At 40.6% G+C, this 7,970-nt stretch overlaps 1 long non-coding RNA gene across 2 annotated transcripts; it reads left to right on the forward strand.

The window, feature by feature from the left end:
* Nucleotides 1-320: 320 nt before the first annotated feature.
* On the forward strand, nucleotides 321-7,755 carry LOC309522102. 2 transcript variants are annotated; one of them, XR_014214831.1, is made up of 4 exons: nucleotides 321-476; nucleotides 1,165-1,920; nucleotides 2,102-4,616; nucleotides 5,225-7,755. It is a non-coding gene; the product is annotated as an uncharacterized lncRNA (long non-coding RNA). The 2 variants fall into 2 exon arrangements; XR_014214832.1 differs by lacking the exon at nucleotides 321-476 and having other exon boundaries at nucleotides 1,119-1,920.
* The last annotated feature ends 215 nt before the right edge of the window (nucleotides 7,756-7,970 follow it).

Below are 7,970 nucleotides of genomic sequence, written 5' to 3' on the forward strand. Positions count from 1 at the left end.
CGGACAACCCTAGGAGTGCCAAAGTTGTTGAACTTTTTGTAGCACAGCTACAAGCACCGTTCCTATAGCAACGCTTAAGAGGTGCCGGAACTCAGTTCCAGTGAGTCCCAGCTGAACAAAAAAAGCCCTAGTCTTCACCACCCTCACAAAATTACATTTCCCAAGACTGAATTGGTATAGAAAGGTTGTAAGAGATGCCAGCCAGCTGCATCTGTCAAAGGGGATGGCAGCTGGCCTCCCACTAACCCCATGTGGATAGGGCGATTGTGATGTAACTTCTACTATGATGCACTCATTGTTCTCTTGGTGATGGGTCAAGCTCAGTGGGCAGTTTCAGTGATGTAGTGGATGAGGAAAGATCTCATGGGAGCAGATGGATGCTGCTCCAATGGAGGGAAAGTTTGGGAAAACAAAATGGGAGGAAACAATTTCCGCTCACCCCTTCCCTTGCGACACGGTGTGGGCTCCTGGGACAGGTGAGCCCCCCACCTTTGTTTTAGGGAGCCCATCGCCCTGCCCCCATCTCAGCAGGCCTAGGGGCAGCTGCCGCGTCACACTGTTGGCTCATGTCAAGTTTGTGGTCAACCAAGACTCCTAGATCCTTTTCACATGTACTGCTCTCAAGCCAGGTGTCCCCCATCTTGTATTTGTGCCTCTCATTTTTTTTGCCCAAGTGCAATACTTTACATTTCTCCCTGTTAAAAGTCATCTTGTTTGTTTTGGCCCAGTTCTCTAATCTGTCAAGGTCGTTTTGAAGTGTGATCCTGTCCTCTGGGGTGTTAGCCACCCCTCCCAGTTTGGTGTCATCTGCAAATTTGATCAGGATGCCCTTGAGTCCATCATCCAAGTCGTTGATAAAGATGTTGAATAAGACCAGGCCCAAGACAGAACCCTGTGGCACCCCACTAGTCACTCTTCTCCAGGATGAAGAGGAACCATTGATGAGCACTCTTTGGGTTCGGTCAGTCAGCCAGTTACAAATCCACTGAGTGGTAGCAGAGTCAAGACCGCATTTTACCAGTTTCTTTCCAAGAATATCATGGGGCACCTTGTCAAATGCCTTGCTGAAATCAAGGTAGGCTACATCCACCTATTCAGCCTAATCACTGGAGACAGCTACAAACAGAAAAACATTTATTTGATCATTTGATAATTTCTATGCAGATTTGAAAGGGATCTTCCCAATTAAAAGGAACTGTAATCTACCCTTGAAAGAGTGTCGGAAAGCAAAAAGAAATCCTTAAAAAAAACACCACAGGAAAGAAACTAAGTTTAAATAAACGGATGTGATGTAAGAAACTGAACGTGTTGCCCTGTCTTGAGAAGCATAAAAGTTCTCAGGTTAGTGTTACCGCCATTCAGGTAAGTCCAAAGGAGCTATTACAAATACGTATCCTTTTATTTGCTGGCTGACCTGGTTAATCACCGGAGAAACTGACAATGTGAAAATGTTTATTGGATCATCCAGTGGCTTTTTTGCAGATTGGAAGTGGACGTTCCAATTGAAAAAGATCTATAATCCATCTATTCTCAAAAAAAGAGTTGAAAAGCTTAAGGAAAAGCCTTGTTTTCAGAAGGATCAAGGAAGAAAGAAACTAATAAGAACTAATATGTGACAGAAGAAATGAAAGGTGCTGCACTGATTTAAGAAGAGAAGCAGAAAACATCACAGATGAGCATTGCCAGCATGCAGGTAGGTCTAGAGGAGGTAACTTGTATTGGTCATTTTTCCTTACTGGAGAAATCTATGACATGTACATACTTATCTGACTATTTAGTTACTTCTCTGCAGATTGGAAAGGGGATTTTCTGCATTAAACAGAACTGTAATCTGCCCATTCTTCAAAGTCACCATCACAAAGATATCTGGAGGATCAGGAAACAATTTTGTAACCAGTGGTGTGGAATAATGCAAGAAATGTAGGGAGGTCTATTATAATGTAAAAAATGTACGGTAGGTTCAATGGAGGGAAAGTTTGGGGAAAGAAAGTGGAAGGAAACCAAAGAAAATGAGCCCAAGGATACAACATCTTAAAACTTCAGCTTGCCTGTTTAAGACTCCTGATTTCTTGTATATTTGTCTTGTATTAGGGACACTGAGAAAGAAGACTGGTCAAGCTTCAAACAGCTACTACTCGTATGCCCCACCAATGAATTGGTGGAGGTGGAATGATTTCAATAATATATGGGATAATAAATTAAGGTGGGCTTCTTTTTAAATTCAAGAACAACAAGAGCAGGACTTCCATCCAAGAGGTAAGAAACATCTTTCAGTTCTAGCACAAGAAATGGCACATTCTGAAGGGACTGAGATGAAGCACTCCAGAGTTCAAGGTGAGCAATTGAGTCTCTGCACGCCACACCGTATCAGTTCATTTATTTGCTTGGCTTCCTAAATATTACTTTGTCAAGGCTTGCTTACAAAGGGTGAAGTAATACTTAAAAATAAATAAATCCTAGTCGGTATCTGTAATGATTTGAAATTGTTTTTTATATACAATTGTTTTAACTATTTTTCTCTATGCTTTTCTTATGCTGTGAAATTGCTTTGAGAACCTTCATAGGAATTGATTCAGAGATGCTGATGCTGATAATTCTCCAGGGAAGATAATACCCTGGCCTACAAACATATACGTATATATACAGGATAGAGAACTACAGCAAAACTGGCAGCAATAAAGACCTTTGAGGATTTGTCTTGGAAAGATATGGAATCTAGTTTATGGCAAGCTCAAGGAAGCAACAGATCCATAACAAATGAACAAAAATATATGATATGAGGTAAGGAATATAATAACATGCATCAAGAACAGAGAAGTTAACTTCACTGGCATGGTAAGTCTTTAAGGAGTACTGCCTATATTGAAAAGAAAGCAACTTCTTGGCTTGTTTGTCTTTCTCTGTCTATTCAGCCTAATCGCTGGAGACAGATACAAACAGACAAACATTTACTCGATCATTTGATAATTTCTATGCAGATTTGAAAGGGATCTTCCCAGTTAAAAGGAACTGTAATCTATCCTTGAAGAAGTGTTGGAAAGCAAAAAGAAATTCTTTAAAAAACAACCACAGGAAAGAAACTAAGTTTAAATAATCTGTTGTGATGTAAGAAACTGAACGTGTTGCCCTGTCTTGAGAAGCATAAAAGTTCTCAGGTTAGTGTTACCGCCATTCAGGTAAGTCCAAAGGAGCTATTGCAAATACGTATCCTTTTATTTGCTGGCTGACCTGGTTAATCACTGGAGAAAATGACAATGTAAAAATGTTTATTGGATCATCCAGTGGCTTTTTTGCAGATTGGAAATGGACCTTCCAATTGAAAAAATCTATAATTTGTGTATTCTCGAAAAAAGAGTTGAAAAGCTTAATGAAAAGCCTTGTTTTCAGTAGGATCAAGGAAGAAAGAAACTAATAAGAACTAATATGTGGCAGAAGAAATGAAAGGTGCTGCGCTGCTTTAAGAAGAGAAGCAGAAACATCACAAATAGGCATTGCCAGCATGCAGGTAGGTATAAGAGAGGTAACTTATATTGGTTATTTTTCCTTACTGGCTGACAAATCACTGGAGAAATCTATGACATGTACATACTTATTTGACCATTTAGTAACTTCTCTGCAGATTGCAAAGGGGATTTTCTGCATTAAACAGAACTGTAATCTTCCCATTCTTCAAAGAGAGCTCAAACAACTACAAAGATATCTGTAGGATCGAGAAACAATTTTGTAACCAGAGGTCTAGCATAATGTAAGAAATATAAGTTGCACTCTTGCAGGAAGAGTGATAGATGAAGCATCATAGAATAGCATCTCTGGTAGGTCTTGAAGATGTCTCCCTCTCCCCAAAAACAAAGGTACTTTGTTTCCTTTTCTTTGTATCTATAGTTTTCTTCTCAAACCAATTGCTAAAGATATCAATGTTTAAAGTTACTTGTTCATTACGATGTCTTCTTGCAGGTTGAAAAGGAATTTCCCAATTTTAAAGGAGCTGTAATATGCCCATTCTTTAAAGATACAATCTCCTCCAGTGGCTACTCTTCACCTTATCAAGGAAGCCTGGTGGGGATGCCCAAGGATGAAACAGACCATCCAGGAAGCCAATCCCCCACAACAGCCCAATCTCTACCATGGCATCAGCCATGCTAAAATCATTTCTCTCTCTGTTCTTCTGGTGTATGTTCTAGACAGCTGAGACCCATCATCAGCCTTCTCTTAGCCCCCAGTATTTGTCCTCTATCTGAGCCTTGTTTTCTTTTCTCCCATTAACCACACTAATCATCCCCCAGCTTTGCTCTCTTTCTACAGAGCTTATCCATACTTCCTCTTGCCCCACTGTTTCTCTCCTTTGTGACACTTCTGGTTCCTCCATTGTCCAGGTCCCACCTGCCTTTAACTAACTGATCTCTGCACTGTCCTCCTTCTTGCCAGCTCCAGTCAACACCAGCTGCCACTGCATCTAATGAATACTTGAGAGGGAAAGATTATATTTTAAAATATTGAAGACAATCCATGAAATCAATCCAACTGTCTTATGAAGCCAAGAGGTAGATTTGTCTACAGAAATTTTAACAGCCCAGGTGTTTTCATCTAGATTGAAAGGAATCAGGAACAGCTGAGAGGTAAGAAATTAATTCTCCAATGAATCAAAGTAGTCCTTGCTGCAGTCACTAAATTTGTGCTTTCTAATAATTACAGCACAGAATGGTGATTGGTTTCTGCAGCAAACACTGCTGCAGATTGGCTGTCGCTGCCCTGATTGGCGGCTGCTGTTCTGGGATGTGCGCGATTGCCAGCAGATAGCTTTTCTCAGTTGCGTAAGAGATATTTTTGCTTGGGATGGGTCTGTTTGTGATTGGCTATTGCTGTGGCAAGTGGGCAATTTTTGGCAATTTGCCCCCCCAAAGCTGTAAAACTCTGGTCAATCCCCCTCAAAAAAGCTCAACAACTCTGAGGCACCCCCCCCCCGTTTTCTTAAATTTGAGTCCCCCAAAATAGAGGGCATCTTATACAAGGGGGCGTCTTATAGACGGAAAAGTACGGTACCTTCTGTCAGAAGAATTTTAGGAGAATTTTTTTTAGAAGAATCAGAAGGAAACCCTTAGCCATCAGAAATGTATGCAAATGTCAATACTACTAATTGCATTTAGGTCTGTGGCTATTCTGTTTTATGTTACAGTGGTACACTCCTCTTTAATTCGGGGTCTTTTGTTCTTTTTTCCTGACATAGGGCATATGGAAGGCATTGAGATGTCGCGTCTGGTGGATGTAAGGAAGACTTTGGGCATCACATTGCAGGATAGAGTCTCAGGCAAAGATGTGCTCTTCCAAGTCCATGTTCCCAGCATGTCCACACTCCTCTCTCAGTGATGTCTACTCTGGCTTGATCATGTACATAGAATAGAAGATGGCTGAACCCCTAAGGACGTGCTCCACAGGGAACTGTATTCAGGCACCAGGCCTGTTGGCAGACCAACTATGCGTCATAAAGATGTCTGCAAATGTGACATGAAGACTGGCAACATTAACCCTGCCACGTGGGAATCCTTTGCAGGCAACCACAGTGCCTGGACACAGACAGACAGGTCATGAGAAGGAATGCTAACTGGGAAGAGCGCAGGGAGAAGAAATGCTAAGGTGCACCTGAAGACACTTTCATCTGCCCCAACTGAAATAAAGCATACCTCAACAGGCACTGTAGCTCTCCAATGGTTTGGCTAGCAGGACCAGTGGTCATGGATGATGGGGCTTGTAGTTCCAAAAACAGCTGGAGACCCAAGTTTGGGAAACCCCGTTTTAGATGTTTAAGGCTGCAATATGGAAAAAACATTGTAAAACCCTTTGCGGAGCATAAATCAGTGGCTCCCCTTTCTTTTCCTCAGTATCAGACAGAATAACATCATGACTACACACAATTATTTCAGTTTGCAGGGGAGGTCAAGGGGAAAAAAGACCATTTGGAAATCATGAAATTGCAAACATTACCTTGCCTCCCCCTTCTGTTCCGGCTGCTGCAAGGATTTTCCATACCCTCTCCTTTTGACTGAGGTTGAATGGACGCAATTCAAATCATATTTGGACTGGTCCAGGAGTGGAGGAGAGAGGAATTTGGCATGGTGAAGGACTGCTAATTACATCTGGCAGGAGTTTATATATGTGACTTTGTTTTTAAACTGCAGGCTGAGGAAAATAATCCCCAAAATTTTAATGGTGGAGATAAATGGCGGAGCAGGCATCTTGTCAGGGAGTTATTTATAGCCCAGCAAGTCCTTGAACAATGGAAGGAATGTTTTCAAAGGAGTGGAATGTGACTGGACAAAGGATGGTGGCAATAAATTATCTCTACACTCCAGGTCTGGGAACAGAGTGCTGGAAGGACTACATGCATGAAATGGATATTTATATATTTGTGAAACAACAATGGTGCTGATTGCAAGGGAACAAGAAAGATCAGCTTTGAAAATGGATTAAAATTAATAGAAGAATGAGGTGATTAAAGAAGAAGAATGAAGTGGCATCATCAGGAAGCAATGGACATATGTTTGTAACAGGAGTGAGAAACCTAATTATTATTTTAAAAATTGTATTAAATCTTAATAATTAGGATCAATTTGTTATAATTTGGAAAACTAATATATATTATATGACTGCAATATGAAGCATGCTTGCTGGAAGTAAATTCTACTGTATTCTGTTGGAAGAAAACAAGACTGACTTTGGAGTAAGCACTGGGCCTCATGGCTGCAATGATATTCACATTGAGATTATATCTCATAGGGCTTCCGGTTTTGGTAGCCTTAATGGCGCAGCTCCCAAGACAATGGGAGATCGTTGGTGAAGGAAGAAACAAAGATGATTGAGGGTCGGGGGGAACGAGCTTCACTCACGGATCGTCTAAGTACCTGGCTTTTGCTCTGACATGGAATCTGAGAGGCAGGGAGGCTCTGAATGCAAAAGCGCTTTGCCCGTCGGTAACCCTCTAAGGCTGCCGTTAAGAAGCAGCAGTTCTTCTGTTCATTAAGAGTTTAATTAGGATTAATGTACAGACGCATGCTGGTAATGATGGGACAAGATAAAAAACTGCCAAATTGAAACAGCTACAAAGGTGTAAAGATTTGAATTGGAAAGAAGACTTCCTTTGATGCAAAAGATGGTACGTAGGGTGGGAGGAGACTTCAGCTTCCTTTTTATATATATATTGTTTGTTACATAAATGACTCGACACCCCCCCCTTGAATGCTAAAAAGTTTTAATAAATGGCAAGAGAAAATAAAAGAGAACGAGGATATAGTTATGAACTGCAATGCAGAATAGAACTGTGTGTTAAAATTGAAATGGATTTTAAACAATTGGACAGAGTTAATTTTCACTGTATCGCTGCTTTAGCGAAGAAGACTTTGAAGATGTGCCAAGGCTTTGGTGGGATGCCAGATCATTATTTTGAGAGTTGGAGAAGCTGGAGACTCTCCAAGGCTTTGGCAGGGTGCCAGATTACCCATTTCCTAGACTTGAAAAAGCGTGGAACAATGACTCAGTTGTAATTAGAGCCTCTCTCTCCAGAAAGAGAGATAGTGGAAACAGCGATGCTGCGCAGGGCAGGATGGAAACCAGGAAGAATGAAGATATAATGTTTTATAAGGACAAAAAGAAACAATATGGACAAAGTAAATAAACACAAATATAAAATATCACACACAGGAACAATAAAGGACATAGAACTCCACTTGCAGGAATACAAATTATTAAATGTGTTAATACGAATGGAAGTTAAAAACATTGTAGCTGTTGTATAAGGGATTATGATAGAGATTGAAATGTAATTGGATTAAATAAGACTCTGGAAGCAGAATTAAATGAAATTATCTTACTTGAAATCTAGCACACAGGGGGCCATCTAAAATGTGTAATTGGCTTTTTAATTGATTGATACTGGAATTGGAATGGTAATTTGGTATTGATATAATAGATGGGCTGTT

Source organism: Podarcis vaucheri, assembly GCF_965113315.1.
Source record: "Podarcis vaucheri genome assembly, chromosome: 17".
Lineage (NCBI taxonomy): Eukaryota > Metazoa > Chordata > Lepidosauria > Squamata > Lacertidae > Podarcis > Podarcis vaucheri.